The sequence below is a fragment of the Suricata suricatta genome, chromosome 6 (assembly GCF_006229205.1).
Source record: "Suricata suricatta isolate VVHF042 chromosome 6, meerkat_22Aug2017_6uvM2_HiC, whole genome shotgun sequence".
Classification (NCBI taxonomy): domain Eukaryota; kingdom Metazoa; phylum Chordata; class Mammalia; order Carnivora; family Herpestidae; genus Suricata; species Suricata suricatta.
Genome location: NC_043705.1, coordinates 121,992,795 through 122,014,491, shown reverse-complemented (window position 1 = coordinate 122,014,491; position 21,697 = coordinate 121,992,795). Strand labels below are relative to the sequence as shown.

The window sequence follows — 21,697 nt, the reverse complement described above, 5'->3', positions numbered from 1 at the left end:
AGGCGCCTCTGATTCCCCGCCGAGATGGCTCAGGGCTGGAGGCTATTCCTTCTCTTGCGCCCCGCTACCCAGCAGTTATCTATGGAGTGGGTTTCTGTCTCCAAGCGCAGCCAAGCGTTCTATGCCTCTTCCCCAGAGACAGTTCTATGAGCGCGTTCCGACTCTGTCTCTTCCCTTTGTCTTCCGGGTGCTGCGCACTTGTGCCACGTTGGGCTGGGGATCTTACCTCCCCTGCCCATCCCGGGCTGGCCTGTCCTCGGATCTCCCCCATTCGCCCCCACTCACTCAGGTATCCTTGAGGTTCTATTTCTTCTGGAGTTCGTATTTTCTCCTTCCGCTCTCTCAGTTGAACGTAATATCCTTCTCAGTTTGAAAAACGGTGCGGAGGGAGTTTACAGAGCTCCCTCCCTCTCTGCCATCTTGGCTCCACCCCTCCTGCATTTTTCCACCATGGGAACATCGCTACTAACTTGTCTAGCCTCATAACAAAAGCCTGTTGATATTTTTCATTGGGATTGTGATAAATTTATAGATCTACTTGTGGGGATCATGTTGAATCCTTCCATTCAAGAGCAGGGATATCTTTACATGGTTTTAAAGCTAATTTTGTATCCTTTTGATAATTTTTGTGTTTTCTTCATTTAGATTTTGCCCATTTCTGATTGTTTATTCTTAAGCATTTAATTCTTTTGTAGTTATTGTTCACGGGGGCTCTCTTCTAACTGGTTATTATTTGGGTATATGAAGGCTATTTATTCTTTGTAATAAACTTTTAATTTTATAGTAGTTTTAGATTTATGGAAAAGTCACACCATACCCAATTTCCCCCAAGGTGAGCATCTCACAATTACCATGTTACATTTGTCTAAACTAAAAAACCAACATTTCTTTTCCTTTTTTAGTTTTTTTAATGATTTTTAAATTTATTTTTGAGAGACAGAGACAGTGCGAGCAGGGGAGGGTCAGAGAGAAAGGGAGACATAGAATCCAAAGCAGTCTCCAGGCTCTGATCTAGCTGTCAACACAGAGCCCGACGCGGGGCTTGAACCCATGAACCGTGAGACCATGACCTGAGCTGAAGCCAGCTGCCCAAAGGACTGAGCCACCCAGGCACCCCAAAAACCAACATTTCTACATTGCTGTCAACATCAAACTTTATTTGGATATCACTAGCTTTTCCACTAATGTCCATTCTGTTCCAGGATCCTGCCCAGAATACCACGGTACACTTAGTAGTCATGTTTCTTTAGTCTCTTCCAGTCTAAATTCTTGGATCTTTCCTGTATATCATGACCATGACAGTTTTGGGGAATACTCGTCTGGCATTCTGCTGAATGCCCACCCCTCAATTTGGGTTTGTCTAATACTTTTCTTGCAACCACACTGGAGTTATGGGTTTGGGAAAAGAATAATATCACAAAGGTGACATGCCCTTCAAGGTGATTGATTTTGCGCATGTTAATTGTACATTCTGCCACAGTGCTGGATTCTTGCTTTTTTGTTTTGTTTTGTTTTGTTTTTGCATTGCTCTAAGAATTGATTATTTAGATTTTCCAGTTATATTATCATGTCAGCTACACAAAAGCATAGTTTTACTTCTGTTCCAATTCACACTCCTCTAATTGCTTTCCTTCCCTCCTCTGCCATTTCTTTATCTCTTTCTCTAGAGGCTGTCTCCTCTGAGGCTCTGGTCCCCTCCCTGTCCCAGCCCTTCCTGCTACCCTCCCCACAGTGGCAAGACTTCTCTCCGCAGTTCTCCTCCCCACAGATGCTCCCACAATATCTCTGTTGAAATAAGGAACCTACTGCTCTGTTTACAGTTTGGAGTTTGGGATAGATTCCTAGCGATGCTGCAGGTTTGGGGCATGAGTGATTTCGTTTGTGCTCCAAGTTGACTTTATGCCTTGGGGTAAGGATATGTGGAGACTTCAGACTCAAGCAGCCACCATGAGCCAAGAGCCCATCACAACTCTTCTAGACTTTGTCGTAATGGGCTTTTGATTTACTGGATTCTATATGCTGAAACCAGCTCCAATGGCTTAACTGAATGGAGGTCTACTGTTTAGCCTCTGAAACCATGTGTGAGTATGATGGCTTTCTTCAGATGATTTCTGACAGTGGGCTGTCTTCCATAGTCCGGCAGAACATTTTTAATGGAAGTTGCAGGCTCAGTTTGCTTTACAGCCTTTCAGAACACAGCGGTGACCTTTAAAGTTTTGCCGCATAACAAAGATCCCATGTTTTCAATTGGCCGCGGCTCAATCCTCACTGCCTTCTTCACCACTTCCAAGAAATCGTTACTGATGATTTACTTTCTGCAACGTTACCAAAGCCGTTTCCAGGTATCAGATGCTGTATTAAACAAGATAGGAATGTATTTCTCTTTCATATAAAGTAAGTCCGGAGATAAACAGGATCGGGTGGGCATGGCAGCTCATTAATTATTAAAGACCCCAGGGAACTTCTCTCCTGATGGTCTGCCATCTTCAGCAAATTCTTCCGCTTCTCTGTTCAGAATGGTTCCTGAGCTGCAGCCATCACGCTCACGTTTCCAGCTACTCAGACACAGTTACAGGTAAGTCCGAGGATCCCACCAGCAGGAAAGGCTGGGAAATTAGATCATTCTTCTTTATTCTGTGATTTCATTTGACAGCTAAAAATTGGGGGATATATTTCTAAAGAAGTGGGGAATGGATGTTGGGAAACACCAGAACATAAGAATGGACTTTGAACACAGCGTTCATTCCACATACCAGCACCCCCCTTTATTTTATCATATATATTTTCCTTACTCTATAAACTTACTGACACATTTACTTAAATACTTGTAATCTCTAGAGTGGCTTGAATTATAATGCTACCCAATTGTTTCACCTCTCCAATGTTAGACTTCTTTCGAAACCGTGTTTGTGGAATAGGTAATCTTTCACATCTTTATTATTTTATGTACTACTTTTCTGCTATTTTGAATTTCTCCAGAGAAGAGCAAGATACAGAATATGGAGCTTCTCTTAGGTTTGTAGGCAAATACTATTATGTTGTTTAACCACTAGATGGTGACCGTGTTCATGTTGCTAGAAATCTTTTGCTCCTTGACCAAGCTGAGTATCTTCGAACTTTTCCTGGAGAAAAGTTCAAGACCAAATAAATCTCTTTTCTGAAATAATCCAATGGAAATGAATCTCATTCCCCGAACTTTAAGGTGTGAGAAATACTAAACGTCTATATTTTCTGTAACTCAGCCTGTGTACTGCTTCAAAATCCAGGGAAAATTAAACTTCATTCTTGGGGATGCTCCCTCTTTTACTCAACCCTGGAAGAAGGCAAAGGACCAGGGTTTCAGGTTTTACCAACATACTGGGGGAGGGCAGCCAGCATTGGTCATCCGTCCACACTGAGAATCACTGAGATGCCCTCTATTCCAGTTCCCATGACCCTGTCTGACCCACTATGGTATTGTTGGTGCCATGTTTGGAACAAAAGTGCCTCTGGGAGGAGGGGGACCGAGGAAGGTGGATGCGTCTCTGATGCCCCATGAAGCCCATCCCTCTGATGTCCTTTCACATCCCCAGGACACTGTCAGGAACCAGCACATCAATATCGGTGACTCTCATGACCCCAGCACCTCTGACTGTCCCAGGCTGGGCTTGAAACCCACTCTGACCTCCAGGCTTCCCCCGGAGACTCTCTTTCTCTCAAGTCCCTTCTCCTCAATGGATTTAGGCATTTGAAAAACAAATCTATGAGTTGATAGTTTGCAGGCAACACCTACTTTCAACCTGCACTAAACTTTCTTTTAAATAAACAAGTACCACCCTCTTTCTTACAGAAGAAAGAAAACATAAATTTACAACTCTTAAATAAGTATCTTGCCACATCAGCTAAGCATACTCTGGAACCAGCTGGTAATATATACCTCTCTAAAATAATTTCCAATGCAAATCAAAATAATAAATGTTGTTACTTCCTAGAAAATGCCTTCCTTCGCTGCTTTCTCTCTGTATGCCATCTCTGTGATATACCTCAGCAAGGATGACAAATGTCAACTCTGCAGACCAGATTTGTCAGGAGGCAACCAGCCCCTGGAACTGATCCTGCTTGTGCAGGGAGGTAGCAGAGTGAAACTCTGCACAAACCATGCTTCAGTTCACCTTAGCAAATATCTCCTGAGGGTCAAGGTTGATGAAGTCTGGGGTACTTACATGGAGGACTGAAAGGGACAGTCACCAAAGAATATGTGCGCGGCATATGTCCCTGGAGGTCTAGAGGACATCAGGTTTAGTGCCACACCCACCTGAGACATCCATCTTTCAGGTCCCGTTGGAGCAGCAGGAGAGAGAACAATGGCTGTGTGGGGACAAGCAGTGCACCCATCAATGACAGGGCAGCACGTGCAGTCCTGGGGGGATCAGACACCATCGTGAAACAGAACTCCTCCAAAGGCCTGCCTGGACTCAACAGTGGGACAGACACCCAAAGCCCGGGGGCCTGAGTGGGGAGAGAGAAGCAGCCAGCCAGGGCGGAGGCATGGCTGCTTAAGTGCCTCTCTAGCATAAGGTCCTATGAAGGGTCTGTGAGGACCGTGCATGACTGTCCCTGAAAGCCAGAGTCCGTTCTGGACATCTGCCATGTGCAGAGGCCACCAAAGCCCAATCGTGCAAGGAAGACCTTTTTTTCCCCCCACACCTTTCCTTCTTGCCTGTTGTGGGCTGACTTGTGTTCTTCCGAAATTCATATGTTAAAACCTTAACTCCCAGAATGTCAGGATGGGACTGTGTTTGGAGATTAGAGCCTTAGAGGGCTAATTAAGTTACAATAAGACCAATAGTGTGGGTCCAAATCCAGTATGACTGACGTCCTTATCAGAAGAGGACATCTGAATGCACAAAAGCCACTGGGGAACCTGTGCACAGAGGTAAGGACCGTGTGGGGACGCAGAGAGAAGGCAGGGATCTGCAAGTCAAGGAGAGAGGCCTTAAGAAAAACCAAATCTGCTAGCACTTTCATCTTGGATTTCTAGCTTCCAGAGCAGTGAGCCGATAGATTTCTGTTGTGTAACCCCCCAGTCTGTGGCACTGTATCATGGCCGCCCCAGCAGTCCGACCCGCTGCCCACCACACAGTGCCAGCCCACAAACAGAGTGGCACTGGGAGACCGGGCACATCCTGTGCCTGTTGCAGCTGGTCCAGCTAACGAAAGATAGAAGGAGGGGAGCCTTCAGGGTGGTAGACATTTAGGATGTTGACGACTGGACTGATACCCAAGAATTATATGATTGTTAGACTTTGGACTGGATGTTTTGGTATCTAAAAGTACCCAGAATATGATGGGACTTGCCTGGCCCTTCTTCAGAGGGGCAGGCAGCCAGGAATCTGTGGAGTGGCTTTGTAGGAATAGTTAGAGAAACAAAGTGCCATCTTCTTTGCCGATTTAATCAAAGCAGCCCATTCAATGAAACAGTCAAATCAATATTTACTAAGTGCTTTCTAATTGCCAAGCACTTTTCTAAGCCCTTCATGTGGATTAATTCTGCTCGTCACACATAAGGCTCCTCCTCATTGTGGACAAGGGACTGAGGCCTAGGCCTTCTGTATTTTGCCTGGGGTCCCCGTAATGTCAGGATGTAGGCAGCCTGGCCCTGGCACTCACCCACACAACCTCATGTGACGATCTGGTGAAGGGCAGAAGGAGTAACCACATCTGGACCCCGGAGCAAGCTCTTTGGAGAAGGTAAGTTTTGCTGAGCCTAGAAGTACAGAAGAATTTCGACAGGCAGATATAAGGAAGAAAAGCCTTCCAAGCTGAAGGAAGTGTTAAAAGATAAACTGAGACATGTTAATTTTTAATTTTTATTTGAACAAACATTGATTAGAATCAAGTAGTGCCAAGACAGAGGTAGTTAGGGATGCCTGGGTGGCTCAGCCAGCTAAGCATCCGACTTCAGCTCAGGTCATTATCTCATGGTTCATGAGTTCGAGCCCTGTGTCAGGCTCTGTGCTGACAACTCAGCCTGGAGCCTGCTTCAGATTCTCTGTCTCCCTCTTTCTCTGCCCCTCCCCCAATTCTGCTCTCTCTCTCTCAAAAATAAACATTAAAAAAAAAAGAGTGTTTAGAGGTGTTCCACCAAGGGGGAGAAGGTTTTTAAGGAGAAGATGCAAGAAGCAAAGCAAGGAAATTATCCATAGGCTGTAGCTTAAGTGGTTGCATTATATAGAGAAGCTTCATTATCTGTTTATGGCTGATTGTCCTTAGGTTTTGATTTCTTAATTGTGAGGCTTTTATTTACAGGTTTGTTTGGATTTGCTTCCATAGGCTGCTAAGTCATTAGAGCCCCGGCTAAGGGCCTCCTTATTTATTTAACTTAACATGCAAGTCTGAAGCAAAGACACAAAGATGGAGAGTAGCAAGATTTATTCCAGTAACATTGGTGAGGACACAGAAATAAAAAAATCCAGTGAGACTGGTGGCCTGAAAGATTGGGGCCCAGTTATGAAAGACTTTAACAGCAGCCGGCAGGCAGTGTGGAGTACTGTGTTCTGACAGGGACTGGCAGGTCTACCCTGCAGGTGCGTGGCTTGCGGGTTTGCTCTTTTCTTCATCCTCGTAAGGACCTGCGGGCTCTTTCTGACTGTGCTTGGGTGTTGTTCTCGGTGCCGATAGGATGGTGGCCGGAGGCAAGCGGATGGGACCAGTGGGAGCCAGTGAGATCATTAAGAGGCAGTGCAGGGAGTCACCTGGGAGCAAGGAAGACCGGAATGTAAGGAAGAGGTGAGAACAGGATTTGATACAGGATGAGAGGGTTTAAATGGTTCTGGGGGTGGGAGTGGGGGTTAAAGAGGAAAGGAAAGGAGTAGACAGGGCGGGCTGGCTACAATAACAGTCTGCAGAACGAAGAGGGTAAAAACACTAAGGAAAGTCCAGCTTGTCACTACTTGCCATTAGAAACACAAAATCTGTGCCCGTAGAAACCACCGTAGCCCACTTGGGACCCAGTGAGATTCCCACAGGCTGCCGTCATTTACCCCATTCTTGAGAAGCCACATGAGCTCATGTGTGGAGGCCCCGTTTGAGATGGAGGAAAGGCTACTGGAAAAGGTCGGCCTTTTGCTGTCAGCCCAGGCTTGCCCACAGGTGCCTCTGTGAGCCAGCAAACCCCTCTTCTCTCAGCCTCAGGGTCCCCCACTGTGATCCTAGCCTAGGGGTGATTCTAAAGGAGGGGAAGAGTTGCGGGGGGATGGGTTTAGTACATGTTCTTGCAGGTCCCTCCCTTCACCCTGCCGGAGAGCACCCCACAAAACCAAACTGACAGACTCAGCTGGGAACTACAAAAAGGCTCTCAGCACAACCACGGGGAAGCCTCCTCCCTGCAGGGGCTCAGAGGCCAGGCAATAGCCCTGTGGTTTTGCTGCGGCTACAAACCTCTTTCCCAACTTTGCAATGAGTCAGGGGCTTAGGGCTCCTAACCATTGTCCTGTGAGCCTCTGTGGGTTCCTTCAAAACCACACCCAAGGCTGCTTGGTAACGTTTTTCCTGCCCCCAACCAAAGAAAAACCACGTTAGAGAACTGGATTCATTTGCCAGCAAGAGAACTCATGCAAAACTAAATTACATTTAAGAGAAAAATAATCAGGATGGTTTGCAAGAAGGAAATCTTAAGTTCAAGTGCGGGCTTGGCTACTGATAGTAGTACATGAACAAGGGGAGGGTCATTACTAGCCTGTGACTCCATTTCCTCTTCTGTAAAATGAGGGGGTGGGCTTGGAGACTTTTCTAATTATTTGTTAACAACACGCAATTTTGCCCTTAGAACTGTATTATAAAAAAAGTTGTAAAAATGCAGTGTAGATTCATGTACATAAGCATTTCGATTGCATATGAGATTAATACAGAATAATCAAACAAGGCTATCTGTATTTATTTTGGTTGCACTATATCACAAAAATCCTGATTGATACACATAAGTGTTGGCAACTACTAGTCTTTTTCTTTCTGTTTGTTTTTCATTGGTTTGTTTTTACTCTTTTGTCTTGTTTTGTTTGTTTTTAATCATTGCCTAATCAACTCCGGGTGCTCGTTAGCCAGGTCAGGGCAGGTTTTAATCTGAGGTCTTCAAAGACAAAACAAATCCCAAAAAACAAGCTACTCAAGCAGCATAAGCTCATGCATTTGAGTGCATGAGTAACTTTTAATCACAAGTTAAAATTGATTTTAAAAATGAAATTGGAATAAACATACGGAGAGCTCTTTAAACCTCTGGGTTCACAGAGCACCCTGAAATCTGCTAGGTTAGACATTCTTCAATGCATCTCATAGTCTGAGCGTCTGTGATCTCTCTTCACCCCAGTCCCCACCACTCCCCCTTATTCACTCTACAAACATTTTTAAAACGTTTTTTAAAATTTTATTTATTTATTTGCTTATTTATTCATTTATTGAAAGAGAGAGAGAGAGAGAGAGAGAGAGAGCATGATTGGGGAGAGGCAAGGAAAGAGAGGGAGAGAGAGAATCCCAAGCAAGTTCCACACTGTCAGCACAGACCCTGACTCACGGCTCAATCCCACAAACCATGAGATCATGATTTGAGCCCAAATCAAGAGTTGAAAGCTTAACCTGACTGAATCACCCAGCTTCCCCAAAGCTGCAAATATTTTTGAGATCCTACTGTGAATCAGGCATGGTGACAGTCCCATGGGCCACATCAGTGAATCTCCCGCAACACATATACAAACACTACACAAGATCTTCACCTTTCCAATTATTTCATTTATGGCTTTGAAGCGGTTCCAGTCTGTGCCACACCAGACACAGACTCGTTCTTGTCTAAGTGACTGTCACTTACCAGTTTCTGGGGCTGTAGCAGAACACTGTGGATAGATAATCCATCACCCCGGAGCAGGTCACTGCTGAAGACAGGGGTGAGGCCCAGTTCCTCCTGCTCCCTCATTTGTTAGTTAAATTCAGGGGCTCATTCCGTAGTCAGCAAGGGTCATACCAGACTCAGTCTCCTTCCTGGGGTTTTGGGAAGCATAGGGTTAAAGTAAACCGTTGACATTGGGTCCATTTTGTATTTCTTCAAGATGCTCTAAATGAGGTTGTAGATATATATTTTTTTTTTTGGTAATGATGCCCCATTCGGGAGAACTCGGAGTCCTGTCAGAAGGCCCCAAAGACTGACCAATGGAAGGGTGGCTTTTGCAAACCTGGAAAATAAGATATTGTCAAAGAAATCCATTCTATTAAAAGCCTTGTGTCCCGGAAGCCCCATCCAGCTGGCGGTGGAACATTAAATTCTCCAGACTCTTAGACAATGTCAGTGGGGATTCCAATGATGTCATTTAGTGTCTGTGATGTGTTAACAATGAGCTTATTCCCCAAGAACAGGAACAAGAAAGTAGAAGAGCCAAGCCTGAGAGTCCTTGTCAAATAGGTAGACTGTCCTCTTTATTTTTCCCATGAGCACCAGTGGGATGTGGAGCTGGGGTAGAACTGTCCTTTCGTGATGTGATTCAGATCTGCTCTGGGGAACACATTCATCTGAGTGGAAGGGGATGCATGTAAGACAATAGGGTGGAGACACTTATGAGGGGAGAAGCGAGACAAGCAATTTTATAAACTTTCTAACACTACACTACTAATAAAATCAAAACATTTAGCAGGCAATGCCAACCAACCCGAAATTCATGAAATTGTTTTCTTATTTATTTTACTTATTCTGAATATTTTGTTTTTTATTTTATGCGTCCGGAAGCCTGGAAGGAGAGCGACATAGGAGAGTCTACTAAGCTCCTGTCCTTGTCCACTAGGGGGCATGGAAATCCCAGGAACTCCCTTCCAAGGGCCCTAGACGGCTTTGAACACGGAGAGGAGGATGAGCAAGGGGTTGCCCAGAGCACAGCAATGTTCTAAGAGTAGTAACGCCCAGGGGCGCCTGGGTGGCTCAGTGGGTTAAGTGTTGGACTTTGGCCCGGGTCATGGTGCTGCAGTTCTGGTTCGAGCCCCACATCAGGCTCTGGGCAGACAGCAAGGAACCTGCTTGGATCCTCTGGCTCCCTCTCTCTGCCCCCCTCCCCTTCTCTCTCTCTCTCTCTCTCAAAAAAAAAGTGAACATTAAAAAAAAACCTAGTAATGTCCCGTGCTTGCACCCCTTTACAACGGTCGTGTTGCCTGCTTGCGTGGAAACTAGCGGACATTCTCACTAACTGAAAACCCCTCTTCCCGTCTTCTGCTTCTGCCCCTGGAGGCCTCGCGGGACAAGTCTGATGGGGCCGCAGCTCTCACGTTCCCTTGGAGTCTTTTCTCCTCCAGAATAAACACCACGGGTGTTTCAACATTTCTCTAATTAGGGCTCTTTTCTGCTGTAAGTTACAGAAACTGCTCCGGTTAGCTTTCCTGAGATGTCGCTCAGGATCGAGAGAAGAATTAAACAGCTGATATCCGAGGAAGCAGCTCCTGGGAGTTCAGGGGATGGGGGCCCATGGCTCTCTCACTACAGCGCTGTGGTCACACAACTCAGATCGATACTCTCTTTTCTGTGTCCCCAAGTTCCAAATGTCATCTTCCTGTGGAGACTCTGAACACCCTCCCCTGGACCAGTCAGCCTGGACAGGGGAAATGTGTCACATAAGGGAGGCCTGGCTATAGGGTCCCAACACAGAGAAGCGAGAGAACACAGATTCCAGTTCCCTTATTCTAATCTCTCCCCTAAACACGGACCACATGTAACTGTTCCCTTTACAGTGCAAGTCAAGTGCCCAGGGTGGCTCTGCCCACACAGAGCAGAGCAGATCACCTTCCAATTTTGGACCCTATACCTCTATTATTATGACCTAAGATGGTAGGATTCATATTGGATTCATATTACTCTTCACAACCATTGTTAAGTTACACCACCTCCATCTTGCACTTCAGCCATTCCGTCTGGTGATGTAAATTTTCATTTGTAACATCTGACTTACTGTTCCAGCTGGCCAAAATCTTTTGCATTTTGATTATATTACCCATTACAGGGGAATTATGCCAACACTATTTTTGGCTATTAGCAAAGTTTTGTTTTGCTGACTTTGGCAACAGAGTAAGGTGATAGAATCAACTAAGCTACCCAGAGAAACTGAAGAAAATGTGTAAGTGATCCAATAATATCACGTCTAGGAATTTATTATACAGAAATTATCAGAGCTATAAACAGAGAATTGAATACTTAGATTTTTTCTTATTACTTATAATAGCAAAAAAAGCATTAGAAATCCATTTGTTGTTTAATAGGAAGGGAATGCATAAATAAATTTTAATATATTTATTCAACGAAATACTTTTGCAAAATAAAGACTTCTTTAAGATCTAGGTGATGATGCTTCTTTGGTGATACTGTTTTCTTCTCTATGCCTTTCTTTTTTTATGTTTATTTTTTTCATTTTTTAATGTTTTATTTATTTTTGAGAGAGAGAGAGATGCAGAGCATGAGTGAGGGAAGGGCAGAGAGAGAGAGGGAGACACAGAATCAGAAGCAGGTTTCAGACTCTGAGCTGTCAACACAGAGCCTAACGCAGAGCTCGAACCCACAAACTGTGAGATCATGATCTGAGCAGAAGTCGGCTGCTTAACCGACTGACCCACCTAGGTGCCCCATGTTTATTTATTTTTAAGAGCAAGAGGGACAGAGTGTGAGCAGGGTAGGGGCAGAGAAAGAGTTGGGGGGAGACACAGAATTGGAAGCCAGCTCCAGGCTCTGAGTTGTCAGTACAGAGCTCAATGCGGGGCTTGAACTCACGAACCGTGAGATCATGACCTGAGCTGAAGTTGGATGCTTAACCGACTGAGCCACCCCGGCACCCCTTCTTTATGCCTTTCTAAAGAGGGTTTTCAGTTTTTACAATAAGCATGTATTTCTTTTCTTAATAGAATGTCTTTTTTAAAAGAAAGCTTGTTTCATGATCATTTTCAGCTCTTGACTGTTGATAAATTCTTTGTATTATTAGGTCTGAGGAAGTTTTATTCATTTGAATTGTCAGGAAGCACAGGCTTCCTTCACTCTGTCCCCCTCACATTTCTTTTACAGTAGAACCACCCCGAATGCGATCATTAGAACTTCCTGTGGAGCCAATTGGCTGCCTGGGGCCCATGAGGGAAGAAAGCCCTGGAGCACCGTGTCTCTACCTCCTGTCTACCAAAGGGACACCCTCTGCCGCTGGGAAATCTGCTGTGTCGACTCCTCCAAGTCTGGGTTTAGTATGCGTGCCTGGCATGGAGCTTTGGGTGGCTGAGGCCTCTATTTCAAAGGCATGCATCCTGAATAAACATATTGCCAGCTATACAACTGGATGACAAGCTGGCATCCCACCCAGGAAGGTCCCCTTTTAGAAAGCCCTGGGTGACCTACATAGCTGACTGCTTGAGTGAACCTGCTTTTCCAGGCTAGTGTCCTAACTCCACTCTTATATTTTAAATTTGCCACGAAAGACTGAAACCCTAGGCATCCCACCCTGTACCCCAAAGAAGGCAGAATCCAGGTCTATGCTGCCTTTCTCTCTACGCACAACCTCACTCTGTGGCTCTGAGCATGCTGTGTATCCTCAGGATTTGTGAGTAATAGACTTTGTCATTTTAAAGATGATTGTGTTTTGCATCATAAGAGCCACAAGTGGCATTCAGCCACAACACTGGCTCCGGTTGGCTGGGGAAGGTCTGGGAGCCTCCCCTGGCAGTAAGGGCCCAGGTGTGTGCCCGCAGGCGCTCCTGACCACAGCAGCACCATCCATGGGCTGAGACCAGCAGGAAACACCCTGTGATTGGTGTCCTCTGTCTCCAGGCTCAGCCTCGTTCGTTTTCTGAATTTATCACTGAAGTAGCAGAAAGAACGTCCGCCTCTGAGCCTCTGAGCAGGAGGACCGGAATGACATCACAGGCCAGCTCTAGGAATCTGTGTGCAGGAAATGAACGCCAGATGTCATGGAGATCTAAGTGAAAGGGTGTCTGCCCTTGCTCATCACAGAACTGGGCTTTGCCTCAGTTTCCCTACCACTGTCATTTTACATGCATACTGAGGCTGGCCCTCGGGGCCCCAGCCTCTTTGGCTGGTGTCCTGTCACCCCATTCAGGTATTGCCAGTGGCCCCTCTCGCCCCTCACCTGTCACTCCCTCCCAGGGCTCCTCAAAATCACCGAGCCAATCGACAGGACTTCCTCGTCGCCTGTGCCCTGCCACACCAAGCTGCCTGGTTGCACTACTTTCCCTACTCTTATCCTTCCCGTCATGAGTTCTCGCCTCCTGCCCTGCCTATGAAATCAAGACCCAGGACACGTCTCGCCTTCCCCATGCTCCCTGTGAAACTGTGACTAAGTATGGTGGGCACATCTGTCACTGGAAGCATGGGAGAAGGGGCCCATCTGCAGATGTATTTTTTATTATAAAAGCAGAAAGTAAAAATTATAACCCTTGCACTTAGGAATAACTTTCACCCCCTAATGTCTCATATTTTCTTCTAGTTGTTATCATTACTGTGTCATTTTCATAGTGGTTGAAACTGTGCTGTGGTTTTTTTGGAGTGGCTGAAACTATTTCAAGTCCCCTGGAACGACACTCTTTGTTTGTTCCTCCCCTTTCTTTCTTTCCTCCCTGCACATACCCCTCCCCCCACTTCTTTTTAAAGCTTATTTATTTATTTTGAGAGAAATAGAAACAGCACAAGTCGGGGAGGGGTAGAGAGAAAAAAAAGAGACAGAGAGAGAAAGCATCCCAAACAGGCTCCGCGCTGCCAGTGCAGAGCCTGATGCAGGGCTCGAACTCACAAAACTCTGAGATCATGACCTGAGCTAAAACCAAGAGTCAGATGCTTAATCAACTGAGCCACCCAGACGTCCACAGGTCCCCTCTTGAATACTGGTAATTAAGGGGACCTCAAGCAAGAGGCGAGGAGACACAGCTAGCACCCCATTACTAATTGTGACTCCTTAGTTGTGTTGACTCCTCTGGGCCATGACCTCCTTTCAGGGAGAGAGAGGTATGAGCATTTGCTGCCTTTTATAGATGAGGAAACTTTCATGGAGCCTTCATGGCTTGTCTGTCATTACACAGGTAGCAAGAGGCAGGGCTGGAACTGAAGCCAAGCCTTCCAAGCCCACTCTTCTGTTTCTGTTGTCAGCACCGGGTCTGTGGGATTTGACAAGGATCTCCTTGGAGTCCGATTTCAAGTGGGGAAAGTGGTGGCTGGTGAAAGGAGCCAGAAACAAAGAGACGCGGGCAGCGAGAAGACAGGGCAGGTGAGCTGCTCCGCGGAGCCCACGCTCCCCAGAGAGCGGCTTCTTTCCCCACCGGAGAGTCCGCTTTCATGTCCTTAGGTACAAGCTTTGTCTCCAGTCCATTTGCGCCTTCCTGGTGGGCCGTTGATCAGAAGGGCAGCCATAAGGCCCACCCAGGAGGGCACGACTCGCCTTTCTCTGGACTTTTGGGGGCGGGGGAGTGGGGTTTCCATCACAGGATACAATGGACTCCCCAGGGCTCCCAAAGAAGGGCAGCGTCTCCCACAGAGGCAGTCCTTGGGCATCCTGGCCATTCTTCTACAGCCCCTCCCAGGCCTTCTCCTTGGGTTTCTAAGTGACTTTTTATTCCCTTTCTCTGAAAAGAAGAAAAAAGTACCCTTGATTGCTCTCATATCGGTGTCCCCCTCACCTCACTCCCCACCCCCCGGAGCTCTACACGTCCTGACTGAATCCCTCCCCAGAAGTGGAGGGTAGCCTTGGGTGAGGCCAACCTCACCTGGGACAGAGCAGACGCCTGGCATCTCTGCACATGGCCCCCAGGAGACTCAGGTGCATCCTGCAATGACCCGTTCATTTCTTATTCTGCAGACATTCACCCAGGAGCTACTCAGTGCCAGAGAGGGACGTGATACGGTCCCCGCAGCTTTCTGGTGCCTAGGGCCACAGGGAAAGCCTTGAGAATCCAGAGGCCTGTGCCCTGAGCCCCGGCAGCCCCTGCAGACAGGCAGGCAGAGGGACCAACAGATAAGGACGGTGGGCTCCAGTGGGCTTCCTTCTGCTGCAAGTCCTTTTCTTCCCTTCAAAACCCCCTCAACTCTGCCGGATGCCCCTGTATAAAGAAACAGCAAAGTGTATCCGAAGTGCCAGCAAAGGCTAAACTCAGGAATGGTTTGATTAGGGGGCATGAGTAAGGCGGACTATTTCAAGATAAGGAAGCGTGAGACCCGATGCAGCCCTTCTGGAAGATAGCAAGATTCGCGCAGAAATAGGAGGAAGAAAGTTCCTTTTTGTTCTGTAGGCTCACTTTAAGGAAAATTGTGCCAAGTCTGATTTTAACTGGCAATTTTTCTGCATCTCCAAAAATTACTATAGTTCCTGTAAATGTAAACGTGGACATGACACATTCATTCTCTCTTAAGGAGGGTTTTCCTTTTCTCTGGGTTTTTGTGCTTTGCCGTTAGTTAGGTGTTGTAATGACTTTCTTTGGTAAACGGCTGGTGATAATAAAGAAGAACTCTTTTTTTAAGTACTTTTATGTGAGATGGGACACCTGGCTGGCTCAATCAGTTAAGTGTCTGACTCCTGGTTTCAGCTCAGGTCATGATCTCATGGTTCATGAGTTCGAGCCCCTCATCAAGCTCTGTGCTGACAGCATGAAGCCTGCTTGGAATGATGTCTCTCGTCTCTCTCCTCTCTCTGCCCCTCCCTCACTCACATATGCTCTCTCTAAATAAATAAATACACATTTAAAAAAAATAAATAAGCAAAATACTCTTATGTGATAAAATAGGAAGTTAGCAATCCTGTGTGAGTCCCCCATATTAGCTTTTAAATTTTTATTATTCTAATGTCTGTAAACGGGAGAGCAAACGTGTGCCTGCCTCCTCTAGGAAATCACCAGCACCCCCCCCAAACATACACAAAATTGGGAAACAGCCACGCCATCTGTGATGAAACCAGGCAATATGTGTGATCCCAGGGATGTGGAGAAAGGCTGCCAATCCACGGCAATGCAAACAGGGATGCTGGGAGGCGCCCAGGAGAGGTGGTGGCCACCAGAGTCAGCGGAGCCAGCTTCGGCCCTTACAAGAAGCTGCGTAAAAAAAGGAAAAAGCAGGTTGAGAATGTGACACGGAGAGTGGGTGCACTCAGCCTCCCCCACTTGTAGGAAGCGGGGTGTTGGCGAGGCGGCCATTTCTGCGTGGTGAATGAGCAGCCCTGCAGCGGCAGGTAGCTGTGGGCCGAGAGAGACAAAGGCTGAACTCCACCAGGCACATCGCCTGGGTCTTACCTGCACGGTGACCCGGAGAAAGTTCCTGCTGGCTCCGCGTGCCGGATACCGACTGCTGGGCAAGCAGCCAGCCCCCAGCGGCGCGGCTTACAACAACTATCTGGGGTGAGCAGATCGCGCTGGGTTCGGCTGGTGGTCTCACCTGGGGTCACTCATGAAGCAGAAGTCATCCTGTTGTTTGGCTGGGGCGGGTCCAAGGTGGCCTCCCCCGGGTGTCTGGCATTTGGGAGTGGAAAAAGAAATTCCACTTGACTTGAACATTCTCCATAATGCAAGGCCAGAAGTCAGTAGAGCAATATCTTCCAGGTTTTAAGAGAAAAAAAGTGACCTAAAAATAAGGCTACAGAAAAATGGTTTTAAATGCACAAGAAGTCAGGGACTATGGCTTCCATATGCTCTCTTTAAATGAACCACTCAAAGGTGAAGGTTGGCCAGCTGCTGTGGGCTGAATCGTTACCACCAACTATTCATATGTTTAAGTCCTAACCCCAGTGCTTCTGAAAGTGACTGTATTTGGTGATAGTGTTTCAAGAGATTAAGTTAAAACAAGATCCTTAGGGGCACCTGGGTGGCTCAGTCAGTTAAGCGTCTGACTTCAGCTCAGGGCATGATCTCACATTTCATGGGTTCGAGCCCCACATCGGGCTCTGTGCTGACAGTTCAGAGCCTGGAACCTGCTTCAGATTGTGTGTCTCCCTCTCTCTCTGCCCCTCCCCCACTCATGCTCTGTTCCTCTCTGTCTCAATCATAAATTAATTTAAATTTTTTAAAAATAAAATGAGATCATTAGGGTGGATGGACCCTAATTCAGTATTACTGATGTCCTTATAAGAAGAGGAAGTTTAGACATAGACACACAGAGAGAAGACCACATGAGGACACAGGGGAAAAGGTCATCTACAAGCCACAGAGAGAGGCCTTAGAAGGCACCAAGCCTGCAGACACCTCAGTCTTGGACTTCTAACTGCCAGGACTGTGTGTAAATTAATCTCTATTGTTTAAGCCACTCAGTGTGTGGTACCCTGTCATGGTAGCTGTAGAAAACTAATGCACAATAGAAATGAGATGAATGAAAAAAGAAAAGGGATGAGCCATTTCATTATGGAGCTAAGTCCAACACAAATGTAGATAGTATGTTACACGCTGGCAGGACGTTTGTAAGTGTATGAATCTGGCTTCAAGGGGCAGGGATTTCAGTTGTGTGCGGCCTCCAAGTAACGCCGTATCGGACAAACCAGTTGGGCTCCCTGGGCCACACTTTGCTCTACGGGAATGAATTATTTTCAAGGAGGGTGCTAGAAAGTCGTAGGTATCTGGAGTGAGAGCCTTGGGACTACTGAGAGAGGCTAAGGAGGTGAGTCTGCGGGGTCTGAGCCCTTCTCCACTTCACAGGCAGCCTCATGGGTTTTTCCGGAAGATCTCACTGAAAGGGAGTTCACTGGGGCTAAGAAAAGCCTGAATGCCCAGTGACCTGGATCATTTCTGAATTCCCTTCCAAGTTGAAAAGCTGCTAGCAATTTAAGGTCTGTTTCATCCCATTAGCCTTAAGAAAACGTAAGGGCCTGTTGATAACTTCCATGGGATTTGGCTGAAAGTGGGGGTATGACCAGGCAGGCTTCCAGCCAAGACGCCCCAAAGAGGTGGCAAGCCGCGTCTGGCTCCTTCTTTCTCAGGATGGACCCGTTGTGAGAAATCAATGCTACCTGCTGAGAAGGGAGAGGTCACCAAGTTGCTGAACGGAGAGCAAATCCCAGGAGCCAACTGCCTGGCTCTGGGCGGCCTTGGGCAGAGAGCTCAGAGTGACTGCCAGGCCTGACGGCCAAGGGATGGTCTCCACTGGAAGCACTTGTGCCAAAGCAAATCTTGGTCGTGGCCACTCTCCTTCCTGCTCCTCAGCTAATGGCCTGGTCCTCACAGCCAGGTGGGGCCAGAAATCCTCCTTAATAAGTAGACAAACAGCAAACCGTTTCTAACAGGCTGACCTAGAACTTTCCCCAAGCTGTCCTTCAAGAGCCTCATGGAAGGTGACATCCCCTACATAACAGATACCATCGATGTTTCACCTTTTTGGGGGCGGAAGTGTTTTCTCTCTTGTCAGAAACTCAGGAGTATGGGGGTGTCTTCAAGGTGTGCGGTGCACAGGCTGCAGGAGGGACAGGTAGATGGCAGAGTGAGAATGACCTGAGGAGAGACTGACAGAATGTTCCTCTGGGAACAGTTGTTTCCCTTCCAGGAAATTTCAGACAAGTTCATAGACCACCATGAGCTTGCAAACAAACTGTTCATAAAGAGGCTTCCAGCTGGGCTGGAGCAGGAAAGGGGAAACCCTGAGGCCGTTCCGCAAACAGAAACAGAAAAACAAGTGGTGCTCAGTGGACAGGGAGGCTGAACATTATTAACCTGTTTGCCGGGCAGCCCAGAGGCCACAGGAAATGGTCAGGGTTCCGCAAAGGCTGAGGAGGTAGGGGACTGTCAGCCTCTGGACAGCAGCCAGGGTGATCGAGGTCTATTTTACAGGGCTTCCGAGGGCTCCTCTGAGACCCAGGTGGGACAAGAATTAGTAGAGCCATCGGTTGTCTGATTGAGTCCCTGCAGAGCAACTTGGATGTACTTTCCATATAATTTAAGAGCCGTGGTTGCCTCTGAAAGGGAACACAGTGCAGCTGGCCCACAAAGCTGCCGATGTTTGGGGTCTGGAAAAATCTTCTTCTGAGAGAATCAGAACAGCACTGACTGGTGACCAGGGCCAGAGCTCAGGCTAGCCAGGCAAGCAGCTGTCACCAGGGTACTGGGGTCAGCAAGCCAGACAGCTAGCCAATGCTGCAGCTTTCCAAATGGGTGGGCTGGGGCGCCTCCGTTCCACCCAGAGGCTCCCTTCCGTTTCCGGGGCTGCTCTGGACCTGACAGTGCTCCCAGAGCAGGTGAGTGCTGTGTCTGTTAGCTGAGCAGCAAGAGGCGGACAATTCTGGGGGGTTGTCCCTGCAGGTCCCACACTCTGACGTGAATGATTTGGTTGTTACAGACTACAGAGGCCGGTGCAGGATTCAACTCCCCACTGATCTGGAGACTTCTACTGGTCACTATTTTCTGGAGACTCATGCTCTTGCAGTGTGTTAGTTTTGGTAAACAGGCCATCCTGCTTCTCCCCTCCCCCATGTAGAACACTCACTTATTCATTTATATATTCACTCAACAAATATTTGATGCCCACTAGGTGTAAAAAGCCACAACAGCAGTGGTGGTGTGGTGTGGCGTTGCACTAGCCACCGGTGTGAAAGAACTGATGCGGCCGCTGTCTTCATGAGGTGTGCAGGATGGTGGAGAAAATGTACGCCATTTCTTTTATTTATTTAACACTCACATTGTTCCCTGCTATGTAGAGGCCACGATTCTAGGCCCTTTACAAATACTAAGATATTTAATCCTCCTCACAATTCCCATGAAGTAGGGAATATTAATATTCCCATTTTACAGATGAGGAAACTGAGGTGCCAGGACATGAGAGTAACCTGCTCAGGATCACATGGGTGGGAAGGGCTTACATCCAGGCAGTTTGGCTCCAGCACCCTTTAACCCAACACCAAGGAGCCTCTTCAGCAGATAAATGCACATTGATAGATTATATCGGAGGGAAGAGCCCTTCGTGCTCAGAGAGAACAAGGGCCGGGTGGGGTGGATTTTTCACATACGTTGGGAGTCAGAGAGGACTTCTTTGAAGAGGTGACAGAAAGGAGGAAGCCTGTTCTAAGCAAGGAAAATTGCAAAAGCAAAGACTCATGGGTGAGAAAAGTCTTGGTGAACTGATGGACCTGGGGGGTGGATGTGGGAAGTGGCCACTGTCAGAGGAAGGTGGCGAGCAGAAGAGGGGATGCTGGGAGGTAGAGATGAGGTTGGAGGCAAGGCGGAGCCGGGCTATATTCAGTTTCGTTAGGTAGCTCTCCAGGTAAAGTAGGTCTGTCTTTAAGAAAACAGGTATTTTAATAGAATGATTAGGTAAGGAAGCTGATGTTTTCATTTTGAAAAGGGGCCCGTTGCACATTTCACATACATTTGATCCTCCCAAGCACATAGGAAAGAGATCAGATAAAAAGGGGTGTCTCCACTTTTTGACACCACCCACCACACTTCTCCCTAATACCCATACCCCCTCCTTTGTTTCTACCAGCAGGGCCTCAGTTCTGTTCTGGAAAGCCATGTGCCTGGCCCCTTGCAAGTACCCTCTGTCCTAGCCTCCCCCATGGGCAGGGATACTGTCCTGGCTGGGGAGACATCAGTGGAAATCTGCTGAAGGCTCTTGGAAGCCTTTTGCTTTTCCCGGTAAGAGGCATCAACTTGGGACCACTCTCCTTTCCTGTCTACCTTGAAAGGGACAGGATGTCTGTAGCTGCAAGAGCCATCGAGAAATGGGAATGCAATAGCGTAGAAGAGAAGCCAAGAGATTCTGAGAAGCTGGCCCTGACCAGTGCCAGCCGCTGCCCCAGCTAGCGTCCTGTTATTGGAGGGGCAGGATAAATTCTTGTTCATTTCAGCCGTTTCTATTACTGAGCGCTCTATTACCTGTATGCTCTTTCTAATACACCTATTACATGATATGCAAACTGAGGATGAGAAGGTAGCAGCGTTACAGAGAGGAGATTTAAACCCAGATTCATCTGACTGCATCCATCGCTCCTTTCACTACATGACGGAAGAATTCTTTGCTGTTAGAGATTCCTATGTGTGTTTAACCTTTCTTGACATGACACTTGCCAACCCTCAAATCTCCATTACCCAGAGCCCCTTCTAGGCTGCCATAATTTCAATCAAGTGACCTCATTCTCTACTGGATAGCAGAGGTGAGTCCCTGACCAGTACTGTCAATGCACCGATTAGCCAAAAGCCCATTACATGGTCTTCTCCAAAAAATAGTTGAGTTGTCCAAATAAGCATCTGTCTTGTAGGGATTTGACCTAGGTTGTTTTGGGAGATTGAGAAAGGAAACAGTGGACATGGGAAGTCAGGATGGAAGGAGCAGCTGGAACAGCTGTGCCAGCCCCCTTTCCTCTCATACCAAGACCATCAGGGTCCCAGAAAAAGAGTGGTGCCCCAGACTAGAACAATGTGAGTAGAGCCTAACAAACTATTTACAGAGATGGGAACAGACGACTGAGAACCCTCTAAAGATAGTACAGTATTCTAACACTGAAACAGGCCCTACTGCCTGAAGGGGCAAAGCGGGAAGCTCCCAGGAAGGACAGAGCAAACCCACAGCAATGCCAGCGAGTCAGGTGAGCAAATGCCTCAGCCTCTCCTCCTGTCTCTTACCAGCGCTCACAACCAGAAGCTGAAAAGCCAGGCAGCCTGTTGTGTATCACACACCCAGGCCAGCAGCCCGGGCCACTGAGCAGGTGGAGAGGCTGGGGAGTAGATCTGAAGGGGCAAAGGGAAGAAA

The 21,697-nt window shown here is 47.2% G+C and overlaps 2 long non-coding RNA genes across 3 annotated transcripts; both read right to left on the bottom strand.

Moving 5' to 3' along the window:
- Positions 1–6,394: 6,394 nt before the first annotated feature.
- On the bottom strand, positions 6,395–9,292 carry LOC115294630. The gene is made up of 3 exons (XR_003910010.1): positions 9,201–9,292; positions 8,840–9,009; positions 6,395–6,734 (listed from the first exon to the last, which is right to left on the bottom strand). It is a non-coding gene; the product is annotated as an uncharacterized LOC115294630 (long non-coding RNA).
- A 6,487-nt stretch (positions 9,293–15,779) lies between these two features.
- Positions 15,780–21,673, bottom strand: LOC115294489. 2 transcript variants are annotated; one of them, XR_003909908.1, is made up of 3 exons: positions 21,571–21,673; positions 16,267–16,482; positions 15,780–16,068 (listed from the first exon to the last, which is right to left on the bottom strand). It is a non-coding gene; the product is annotated as an uncharacterized LOC115294489 (long non-coding RNA). The 2 variants fall into 2 exon arrangements; XR_003909909.1 differs by having other exon boundaries at positions 16,409–16,482.
- Between the last annotated feature and the right edge of the window lie 24 nt (positions 21,674–21,697).